This window comes from Rutidosis leptorrhynchoides, chromosome 8 (genome assembly GCF_046630445.1).
Source record: "Rutidosis leptorrhynchoides isolate AG116_Rl617_1_P2 chromosome 8, CSIRO_AGI_Rlap_v1, whole genome shotgun sequence".
Taxonomy (NCBI): Eukaryota; Viridiplantae; Streptophyta; class Magnoliopsida; order Asterales; family Asteraceae; genus Rutidosis; species Rutidosis leptorrhynchoides.
The window spans coordinates 239,444,096-239,457,597 of record NC_092340.1 but is presented as its reverse complement, the minus strand read 5'-3'; positions in this window follow the sequence as shown (position 1 = coordinate 239,457,597).

Genomic DNA, 13,502 nt, shown 5'->3' with positions numbered 1-13,502 from the left:
CAAGCTAATTTGCACGGCGCCCTCCCCATTTTACGTGACAGATCCTCTCATGGTTAGGATAAGTCTGACCACTTGGTGACCCTGTTTGATGCTGAGGTCCGTGGATTTACTGCTGATTTTAGAGATGACTTTTCTAGATTTTTCGTCAACCTACAGCTGGTCTGGACGACAACTTCCTGACCTAAATCAAGAAGTGCGTGTCTTTTTCAGAAGACTTTACTTCCTTTTAATGATGGAATTGATTCATAGTGTAGATCCATCTTTTCATTCAAAGGTATTACAATAAATAGGGTAAAACTGATTAGTTTGGTCCAAAGCAAAAGTACCTGCAATAATCTGTACCAAATATGTGATATGTGTTTTAAAGAAATTGGTAAATTCTTTCCACACTTAGCTTTTATTTATTCTTTTCTTTGCCTTTTTATTCTCTTCTATTCCATTTTAAATGAATTTAAGCGTTTTGGGTTGTTTCTCCATTTATGTTATCTCCGAGGTAACAATAATTTCGGCATTAACACCTAGTTTTATCGTTCATAAATATGTATAAACATGATTTTGAATTCATTTTATTGAAAAATTTTCAAATTTTCACAAAATTTGGCAAATAAACTAAGTGTAAACCCGAGAGAATTTATAGCCCTTCCCCACACTTGAGATCATGCAATGCCCTCATTTGCATAAAATCAGACTATAATTATAAATTCATGAGGGTGATTAGTGTAGAAAAGTGATTAAAAATACTCAGTTTGTAATTACTAAGCTCGTCGAATGATAGATGGCGTGCCTCATCGTTCATTCCTTTTGTTGTAATTTCACATATGTTTTGCGTCTTATCGTCAAAATTAGTAGTTTTTGCTGAACTTAATGCCAGTGTTTGAAAGTGTGCTGTTTTACCCAGTTTTGTACATAAGATAAACTACAAACATACATATATATATATATATATATATATATATATATATATATATATATATATATATATATATATATATATATATATATATATATATATATTCTTTATAAAACCTTTATTTATTAAAACAATTTAAATGAATAATTTTTAAAAATTTTGTTTCCTTTTACTTTAGGTAGTTTCGGTATGTTTACCTAGTCCGTCCCTCGACAAAATTTAAAAAGTGTCGTTTTTAAAGCGATTGTTTTAAAAGCAAAGATTTTTTTGGGTTTTTTAATTTTTTTTTTTGTATACTTTAGATCAATAAAATTAAAAATAATGATAACAAAATTTTTCGCCCCGCCCTCGGGTAAATCAATTTCGGTTTTATGACCTAGTCTTCAACTTACGATGAATTTTAGAAATCATGTTTTAAACTTAATGAAATAAAGTAATTTTTGTTTTTAAATTCACACAAAACTTAAATTTAAAAATGCATATTAATTTCATACAAAACCTACAAAATGAAAATTCAGAATGGGGGGGGGAAACTACTTCTTTAGTGTCAGCTAGTGGAAAAGACCAATCGGATTCCATTCTCGGAACTACACGAGAACAGAACAACTAACTCTAGACAGCGTTTTCCTTTTAGAACATTTGAATCTCCCCACACTTAGGTAGTTGTGGTGTCGAAATTGTGATTAGCTTCATCGTCAATTTCCTTTGGACCATAATCAATTTTCATATCTGTGACTTTTGCTTTAAGCCATTGGTCGAATTCTTGTGTAATATCCACAAATTCAACTACTTTCGCCTTTTATTTAGGCGATAGATTAGATACAAACCGGTTACATAACTTAAAGTTCCCCTTGGTTCTAGCATCGCGAATCCATTTAATAAGTTTCTTCATTGAACTGTTAATAACGGAGTCATTTAATTTCATATCAATAACGGGGTTCTTTGTTATCAGGTTATCATTAGGTGTTACTTCATTTTCCCCACACTTAGGCGTTTTATTATTGTTAAGCACTACCGTTGGAGTTGGTAAAACAATGTGGTTCTTACCAATCATTTTTTCTGGTTCAACGGTTTTGGTTGGTGGAGATTTAGTCTTTCGGCTCACAAAGGTGATCGATTTTTCATCATTACTAAGTGTCATTCTACCTTTTCTTACATCAAATAACGCCTCAGTGGACACTAAGAATGGTCGACCTAAAATTAGAGGAATGTTTGAGTCCTCTTCTATGTCAATGACAATGAATTCGACTAGAAAGGTTAAATTACCTACTTGAACGGGTAGGTTGTCAGCAATTCCAACTGGGTTCCTAATGGTTTGATCAAAGAGTCAGACACTCATCTCTGTTGGACTTAACTCACCTACTCCTAATCTCTTATATAATGAAAGAGGCATAACACTTATACTCGCACCTAAATCTGCTAGTGCATCATACATGACACAATCACTAAGTAGACAATGAACAATAAATTCACCCGGATCACCCAACCTGGGTGGAACTTTTGGTGGAACTGTGTTCACCGGGTTTACTTTTACGGTTTTTGTTTCTTGCATTTTCTTATTCTTCTTTTTCTTTCCAGAGGTATCACAAACTTTATTACCTATTACTTGCTCATACTCAACTCCTTTTCTTGGAAACGGGATGGGTGGTCTGTATGGTGGCAGCACTGGCTTTACATACTCGGGTGGTGGTGTTGTTGTAACTTCTTCATCGTTACTTACATAAAAAACCTTCCTATCTTCTGATGATGGTTTTTCAGAATTTGTTGACACCATATTAACATTCTCATTTCGAGGATTTACTTCAGTATTACTCGGTAGCTTTCCTTCTTCCCTCACACTCATCATGCTAGCAAGAGTATCTACGTGTTTTTCTAGATTCAAAATGGAAGCTTGTTGAGTTCTTAGTGACTGATCAAACCTCTCATTTGTTTGGGTTTGAGATGTTATAAATTGTGTTTGAGATTCCATTAGCTTTGCCATCATTTCTTCCAAATTTGGCTTTTTCTCTTCGGTTTGTTGTGGTGGTTTATATAAGCCAGGTCTTTGTTGATTGAAAGTGTTGTTTTGAGTTGGTTGGTTATTCGGACCTTGTTGGTTATACGAGTTATTGTTGGGTCCATTTGGATTGTAAAGAATGTTTTGATTTCGATTGAAGTTTGGCCTTGGCGGTTGATAATTATTTTGATAATTATTTCCCGGCCTTTGGTTCATGTATGAAACATTCTCACGTTGTTCCATCGTTTGCTCAATGTGACAATCTTTTGTTAAGTGTGGTCCACCGCATTGCTCACAACTAATTCGTATTGCGTGAATATCTTTAGTCATCTTTTCCATTCGTCTCTCGAAAGCATCTATTTTTGCGGAAATGGAATCAAAGTCATGGCTAGAATCGGCTCTAGCTGCTTTAGATGAATGAAAGATATCTTTTTCTTGGTGCCACTCATGTGAGTGGGAAGCAGTGTTATCAATAATTTTATATGCTTCGATTGCGGTTTTCTTCATAATGGAACCACCAGCTGCTATGTCGATGTCTTTTCGTGTAGCAATGTCGATACCTTGGTAGAATATTTGTACTATTTGATAAGTGTCTAAACCGTGCTGAGGACATCCTCTCAACAATTTTCCGAATCTTGTCCACGCCTCATATAGAGTTTCATTTGGCTTTTACGCGAACGTAAAAATTTCTCCTTGAAGTCTCACGGCTTTAGATGCCGGAAAGAATTGTTTAAGAAATTTTTCAACTAAAACATCCCATGTATCAATCGCCCCTTCAGGTAACGATTCTAACCAATCTTTGGCTTCTCCCTTTAAAGTCCAGGGAAATAACATGAGATAGATCTGTTCATCCTCAACTTCTCTGATTTTGAACAGAGTACAAATCCTATTAAAGGTTCGAAGATATTCGTTTGGATCTTCTTTTGGCGTACCACTATATTGGCATTGATTAGTTACCATGTGTAGGATTTGTCATTTGATTTCATAATCTGGTGCATTAATGTCTGGCTTAATAATGGCGTGACCTTGGCCCGTGCGTGTGGCTCTCATTCGGTCTTCCATACTTAGAGGTTCTGTTACTTCCATAATTGAATTTGTTGAATCTGAATCACTAGAGGATTCTGATTTAACGGTTTGTGGTTCAGGAGGAATGATTAGTGTTTCAGGATCTTGGAATTGTCCTTGAATATCCTCCGGGTTCTCAATTGTGAAGTCGGGTTCAAAAAATGGATTATCGAAAATTTAAATTGGAGTACTTGTTCGACTAGATGATCTTTCTAAAGAAAAATCAACGGCGACAATATTGGCTAGATGTCTTGATCGAGTTACAGGTGGTGAACGTATGAAAGGTGGTGAACGTTTTGCTCGGTGCATTCACTGAATATCCTCTTAGTTATAAAAGATAAAAATTATATAAGTTATCAAATTAATAGACTTTTCTGATTTTGCCCACGTTTCGAATAGCCAATAGATGCAGCAGGTAGCCAGGACCCTTTAAATCGGAAGCCCACAACTCGCCACTAACAAATCCAACTATTACTACGAACCAGAAAATTTTGGATGTCTATCAATTTAACCGCTTAAAATATTTTTTGGTTTTGAAATTTTAGAGAAGAAATAGAAAAAATTCTAAGTCCTAAAAACTAGAGCGTCGAGAAATAGGAAAGAAAAAGAGTGCGTCGAAAAACGTCGAAAAATAAATGGTCGAAAAAAGCGTCGAAAAACCAAAATAAGAAAATAAAACGTCGAAACTTAGAATTCTAAAAACTTAAGTCTAAAAGTTGCGTCTAAAGATATTAAAGCTTAAAAGGAATTCTATATCCAAAACGGCAATAACTTAAAAAGTACTAAAATCTTAAAACGGCGTCGCAAAATTCTAAAGCACCTAAATCTTAGTCTAAAGAAAAAGAACTTAAGGGATTTTACGACAAAGACTAAAAATCTTGAAATAAAAATAACTACGGCAAAATACTAGTCTTAAAACTAATTACGAATGAAAAATATACAATTTACGAATTAAACGATTAAAAATATACAATTTATAAAAAGAGACAAAAATTGATAAAATTACTTATTTTTATAAAAATATTATTTTTATATTATTATTTTATAAAAGTATTAAATTATAATTAATAAAACTAATTAAAACTTATAATTAATTAAAACTAAACTTAAACTAATTATATTAAAATAAAACCCTAATTAGTATTAATTAATTAATAATAATAATTAATTACAAACCCTAATTCAGTCGGCAGAGTAATCAGAGCAGTCACATCACCTCATGCGTTCGCATGAGGTTTCTGTGTTAATCTCATGCGTTCGCATGGATTCGGACACCAGGCCTGATGTTGGGCAGTTACAGTTTCGGCCCGATTAATTTTTTTTTCCGAGTTTAAAATTTATAGAAAATAATATGTAATTTAAATAAAACTTATATTTTAAAAAAAATTACTTTAGTTTTTATAACTTTTAACAAAAGAAATAAAAAATGTAAACTTTTTAATTTAAAGACTTAAAAATATAGATATATATTTTTCTTTTTTATGCTTTTATATATTTTTTTAATATTTTGAAACTTATATAAATATATTTTTACAAAAATAGCTTAAAAACTAATTTTTTTTATAGCGTTTCGCTTTTCTTCCCCGGCAACGGCGCCAAAAACTTGATGTTCGCAGAGGTGTATACGAAATAGTTATATGTTTACTACGAAATACTATGAAATATTACACAAGTTTTATTTATTTATATAGATGGGATATACCTAAACCTTGCTACAACACCTATAGGCAGTGTACCTAATCGTAGAGTAGTGTAGTTTTTAGTAAGTTCGGTTCATTCCACAGGGAGCTAGCTGAGTTTAACGCTATATTTTTAACAACTATATTTATATATAAAATATATATAATTATATATAGTAATATTATTATAAAAGGGGGGTTTTACCTTTTAATGACCGGTTTGTCGATTTTATATTTTAAGCGTAAAGATAAATGACGATAATATAAATGACAGAATTTAAATTGCGATAAAGTAAATTGCAGTAATTAAAATGACAGTAAATAAAGGTACGATGAAATATGAAATAAAACAATTATGCTTATTTAAACTTCCGTAACCATGATGTTTGACGTTTTGATTTTAATTAATTGTTACCCGAGTTAATTGTCCTTTGTCCTGGTTTATTTGATACCTATTTGGTTTTTGTCCATAATAGTCCATCGGTCATAATTATAAAATGCTCGTCAAATTAACCTTATTTCCGAAGTCAAATATTCCAACTAATTAGGGATTCGAACTATAACAAGGTTTTAATACTTTGTTTAATGATTACACCAGGTTATCGACTGCGTGTAATCCAAGGTTTTATTACTTTGTTAATAATTACATCAATTATTCTTGTATGTAATCCACCCCTGTTTTAATGAGATATGAATATTAATTTACCCACTTGATCAGAATGAATAATCAATTACCCAACCCGAATAATTAATTAAATGATCGTAAAAGATGTCGTATAAACGTCACTAAATAGAACATACATAATCATTTTAATAATTATTAGATTAACTAATTTGAAGATAGGTTCGAAAGATTCTAATGAGTTGTCATTCGATTAGACAATACCCCCTATCTATTAATAGTCAATAGTCCAATGTTCACAAGTGTCGGTCTTTTGTCCAACCCTTAATTATGGTACAAAATCTAATAACCCAATCTTAATTTTTAGTCCAACATCACAATTACTTTGGCTTAAATAAGAATAATAATAACTTAGTTACGAGACATTAATTTAAAAAGGAAGAACATAGCTTACAGTGGTGATTAATCGCGTAGCGTTACACGGACAGAATTTTGACTTACACCCTTAAAACATTCGCTACCATAACCTTATTATTATTAATCTTAAATTAAAATTAAAATTATAAATATATATATATATATATATATATATATATATATATATATATATATATATATATATATATATATATATATATTGAAGAGAGTAAGAGATTGAATTCTAATGTCTATAACTCGTCCGAAAAACTGACTTTTTATAGAACTTGGCCTGCTACAGTAACTCATGTGGTCGCATGAGTTTTGTGCCTTCTGGCCATGCGATCGCATGGCCGTCATTTCCTGGTCACATACTTTTTGGCTCCTAGCTTGTCGAAATATTTATTTAATATAATATATATATATATATATATATATATATATATATATATATATATAATTTTATATAATTATATATATATATTATATTATATTCATGTGAATAGTTGATTTGTAATTTTAGCTCCGTTGCGTCGCGCGTTGATAGTTGGCTCAGGTCCCGGTTCCGGATTTTCGAACGTCCTTTCGTACGATTTAATATCTTGTACTTTACGTTTTGCGGGTTGTACTCTTATCATTTTTGGACGTTTCTCATCAATAAATTGAACCACTTGAATTATATCTTGTACATTTGAGCTTTTTGGTCATTTGCGCCTTCAAATCGTCGTTTTCTTCTTTTGTCTTCGTACTTATTTATTTAAACGAATATTACATAAAAATAGAACAATTGCAACTAAAAGCTTTACATATTGGAAGGATATTGTGCCTAAATATATGTTCATTTAGAGCACTATCAAACCTCGTTGCTCCTTGGCTTAAATCTCTCCGACAAATCACTATATTTATCTATTGAAGTCTTATCATATACTCATCCGTATCCTGTAACAAGAATTGTCATACCAATTACAGGAAATCAGCAATTAGTATTTTGAATCTCGCAGCGTTTCTACGTCAATAGTTATATGTATACATATAACATTTATCTCTTAGAATTACGATCTTCCATTCTGAAATTTTGAAAAGCACTCAATCTGCGAATCAATACTCCAAATTTTGAAAATTTCTGATGAAGTAGCAAAAACTGTAAACGACCATAACAGTCGAAAGTTTAATGATAAAGAATGGATGTTGGAAACACTCAATAGAAAATTTAGTACCAAAAAGCGGATTATGCGAAACAATGAAGGAGCCTCTAAACAAATTACAAGGAATAAACTTGTACATAAAGAATCCAGATGATTCTATTTCTGATGAAATCCTAGCGAATACTTTGCTCCTTAATCGCTCTAAATCATCGTGAATGAATTTCTTCATCATCCATCGATATTAGAAATTCTAAGATATCATCGTATCTTTCTTTATTAATATCCACAATATTTCTGAAGATATCTTCATAAATATTTTTGTCCGATATTAATTATCTCTCCACTCTATATGTGTTATATCATAAAGGAAACTGTTTTAGTTTCTATACTTTGTAAACCTTCGAATTTAAAATATGAATGTTTTCGAAGTAGTGTTGGGAACTGATGCATGAGTTAGTATAATATAATGACACTTGATCAACGTGATTATATTACAGTAAGTCATGCTGAGTTTCTAATGAAACGTGATGATTCACAGAACATAGCGTCATCATGTGCCATGTTATACGACTCTTACATTCTACCTAATATATATACATATCAAGAACCTAAATTCTTGATAGTTCTATCCTTTCTCCTGAATTCTGGTAATTTAACCAATCAATATCGTGCTATTACAATTTCTCTTTTAGAACATTAACCATGTTCATCTGAAACTCCATACCTACAAATTCTGGACCATTATTCGCTTGACTTAAAGTCGAGAAGATAAAACAAAGGTATGAAACTATAAAATATAAAGGAAATGAAGAGGGTGGATTTATAGTAAAACATCAGACAGAGCAATCGAGGCAGATCATCGTATTTAATTATAGAGATCTTAATTTCCTTATTCACTGAAGAATCAAATCTTTTAGATTTCGAAGATTTTCTGTAAATCCCTTGAATTCCAGAATTCAACCCTGACTCTGTCAAAAGTTAAGACGAATCTTTACTTTTCCTATTTCAATCTTTTGTGATAGCTTCACTCATACGCTTCAAGTAACTGAATCATTTAATCTATATTACTCGGTAATGATAAAACTCTAATTTTCAGCTCATATGCATTATGAAAACATATTTATTGTCAGCCATGACCATCCTAATCAAATTTCGGGACGAAATTTCTTTAACGGGTAGGTACTGTGACGACCCGGAAATTTCCAGCCAAATTTCAACTTAATCTTTATATGATTTCGATAAGTTAAGCAAAGTCTATAATGTTGAGTCTAAAAACTTTGAACTGATTTCATATATGCAATTACCCTTTGACCAATTCCGACGATTCACGAACAATCAGATGTATATATATATATATATATATATATATATATACACACACACACACACACAAATATAAATATAAGAATATTTATAATATTTTGAAAATTAATAAAGTATACTTTAATCATTTGAATTAAAATATAAAATAATATATAGAGTAATTAAGTTGTTATTGAAATAAATATTATATGACTTATATGTATAATTAATATTACATGTATATGGTAAAATACATAAAATGTATATATATCAAATATAAAAAGACATGTTAAAAATCACATGATTAATAAATCATAATATTAATATATTAAATGTAAATACAAGTTAAAATATAGTTATAAATATTATTATTAATATTACTTTCATAAATATTAATATAAATATATGTATTATGATTATTATTAATATTATCATTTTAATTATTATGATTAGAAGTTATTATTAGTAATATCACTATTAAGTATTAGTTGCATGTTTATCATTATCTTTATTGTTATTACCATATTATTATTATCAATCAATATTATGATCATTATTATAAATATTATTTTTATTAAGTATTATTTGGTAATATTAATTTATTTATTATTAATTCTATTATTATTATTATTAGTACTTTTATTATTATTAATATAATTATTATAATTATAATTATAATTATATATATTACATCCTATTATGAATAAAAATTGAGATGCCGATTGAATTCAGTTACCTACTCTAGTCAGACTGTATCTGATTTTGGAATTTGTCTCTTAGATTGATACATGTCGTTCTCCATATACAATACACAGCCAAATTCAGTTGCCCATCTCCATCTATATTTTTTTTATTTTTTTCGTTTATTTTTTTTCTCCTGAACAATCTTCCTGTCGACATATTTGATTACTTATAACCATTGATTCTCATTCACAATTGAGTAACTCATTCATTTTCTCCATCTTCTATATCTATTATAAGTATTTTTAAACAAGATCAAATGTTTTATTTAATCAAATTTTTTTATTTATTTATATACCGCTACCGCAACCTCTGTTTCTTATTCTATTTTCCAAAACTTAGAATTCGTAATAAATTTCAAAAAGTAACAATGTAGTTTTGTTGGAAATCCTCTATTGAATCTTTCAGCTAAATCTGAGCTCTCAATTCATCCTAACGAATCTAGATTTCGAAGTCAAAGTTTTTACAACAAAAAGTCAAACTTTGTTCATCAGTTAAATTCGTGTTATCTGTTATGATTTAAGTTCAATTGAGGATTTGAGAAGTTTAAATGAATGATTTCTAACCTTTTTAATGTTGTGTTAATGATCTAAAACGTCCCCGATTTCGAAATCAATTTTTTTTTGTTTGGAACCGAGACAACAGCGAAGCTGTTATTGTTTTATTTTTTTTTATTTTTTTTTAACAAAGGTAACTTACTCAGATTATTTACAAATTAATTTAAAGTCCTAATCCAAATTGTAATTCGTGGTATTGATTTTAGTTTGGTTTTGATTAGTTTATGTTTGATGAAGAAGATGAAAATGGAAGGGAAATAAATACGGGTCATATAAAATTAAAAGGAGATTTAAAACAGAATAACAGACTTGGCAGAATGGTTAGGGAAGTATGCGTGTGAGCGTGAGGTTGCAGGTTCAAGTCCCGGCCTAGGCAGAGTATTAATTTTTTTTCCTATAAAGGTAGTTTTCTTTCTTCTTATTATTATTATTATTATTATTATTATTATTATTATTATTATTATTATTATTATTATTATTATTATTATTAATTTTAGTATTTGTTATTATTTTTATGATTATTACCATTATTGATATTAGTACTAAATATTATAAATATTATTATTATTATTATTATTATTATTATTATTGTAAATGTTAATGATAACCTTATGATAAATATGAAAAAAAATTTAAAATATGAGTATGATTGTAAATAAAATATAAGTATAAAGAATTGGTATGAATATATATGTACATATGATAGGATAACTTGAAGATTAGGATTTGCGATGATTAAAAATATATAGTTATATGTAACATATACATATATATATATATATATATATATATATATATATATATATATATATATATATATATATATATATATATATATATATATATATATATATATATATATATATAGATGTATAGAAAACTCATAAGGTTAAACTTTAAATATAAGTATTAATATGAACCTACCTTTAATATATAACGACTATTATGACCTTAGAGTGTAAATGTTAGTTACTTATAAATTAGGCATATATTAAGGAACAAAATATATTACGATTATAAATGAGAATTTTGTATAAATATATATATAGCTTAATATAGATAAATGAAACATTAGCAAAATAGTAAATATATTTATAAGACGTGAGTTATAAATATAACTAATTTTTATATATATAAATATATATATGAATAAACATATTAATATATAAAAATACAAAATTTTTGGATAAAACCTATGCTATTACAATCATCAAATAATTATAATATAATATTTTGTATAGACATACTAGAACTATATAATGTATTAATAAGTATTTAACAAATTGATATTATTAATTTTTTTAATTTAATTAAAACATATAATGAATATATTTTATTAATATAACATATAATTGTTTACTTGAATAACAAGTATATTATTACTAATAAAATATATAAACTTATTCGAATACGATTATATGTTTTAATATATATATATATATATGAATGATATAGGTTCGTGAATCCGAGGCCAACCCTTCATTGTTCAGTTATTGAATATAGTCATATGTATGTTTACTACAAAATACATTAGGTGAGTTTCATTACTCCCTTTTTTAAATTCTTTTGCAATATATATTTTTGGGACTGAGAATACATGCGCTACTTTTATAACTGTTTTACGAAATAGACACAAGTAATTGAAAACACATTATATGGTTGAATGGATAGAAGCCGAATATGCCCCTTTTTAGCTTGGTAGCCTAAGAATTTGGGAACAGACCCCCAAATTGACGCGAATCCTAAAGATAGATCTATCGGGCCCAACAAGCCCCATTCTGGAATTTGGAATGCTTTAGTACTTCGAAATTATCATGTCCGATGGGTGTCCCGGAATGATGGGGATATTCTATATGCATCTTCTTAATGTCGGTTACCGGGTGTTCAATCCATACGAATGATTTTTGTCTCTATACATGGGACGTATATTTATGAGAACTTGAAATGAAATTCTTGTGGTCTATTAAAATGATGGAAATGATTATTTATGTTAAACTAATGAACTCACCAACCTTTTGGTTGACACTTTAAAGCATGTTTATTCTCAAGTATGAAAGAAATCTTCCGCTGTGCATTTGCTCATTTTAGAGATATTACTTGGAGTCATTAATGGCATATTTCAAAAGACGTTGCATTCGAGTCGTTGAGTTCATTAAGATTATTATTAAGTCAATTATAGTTGGATATATTATGAAATGGTATGCATGCCGTCAACTTTCGATGTAATGAAAGTATGTCTTTTAAAAACGAATGCAATGTTTGTAAAATGTATCATATAGAGGTCAAGTACCTCGCGATGTAATCAACTATTGTGAATCTTTTATAATCGATATGGACTTCGTTCAAATGGATTAGGATGGGTCATGAAAACGAACATAACTATGAGGACTTGACATTGTCAGGGAGAGTCTTGTGTGATGCGTATTGTCGCCTACACAAACGGCAGACGAGTTCAAAGACATCGCCGTCTACTCAGAGCCAGTAGACTAAGTGCGTTTTCACAAGAGAAAGTTCAAAGGGTCACACCTATTTATTGTATGCAAGATTCAACTGCTAAAATTTAATTGGAAGATTGTTGTTTCTGAGGCGATCTCCATTTATGTGGGGGATTGTTGGAAAATTTGGTTAAATATAGTGTTTTTAACCAACTTTAGACACATTTTAATATATGATAAAACATTATATATTATTATCTATTTAGTGCATTTTTTAGTCCTTTACAAGGTCTTTAAAATGAGCTAAGGTGTGTCTAAAACGGATAAAAGGTGAATGAGATATCGCGTCTCAAAGTCGGGTGTTTAGTGCACAAAAGCTGGAAAAATGGGATGTTATCCTAAATCGCCCCAAAGAACAAATATTGGGTGGTTTATAAGCTTTTGACTCCAAACTATGTTGTGAACTTGTGTATGTGTATTTTACTCATTTACCTACACGCACAGGGGGGGTGCAGAAAATGGGATTTGGGCTTGGGATTTCTCTTATCCAATGCGTGCCCGCACCACCTGCTAACACTAATGCAGCTCCGAAAATCCGGGCACGTGCGAGCCAGTTTTTTGAAACCAAAACGC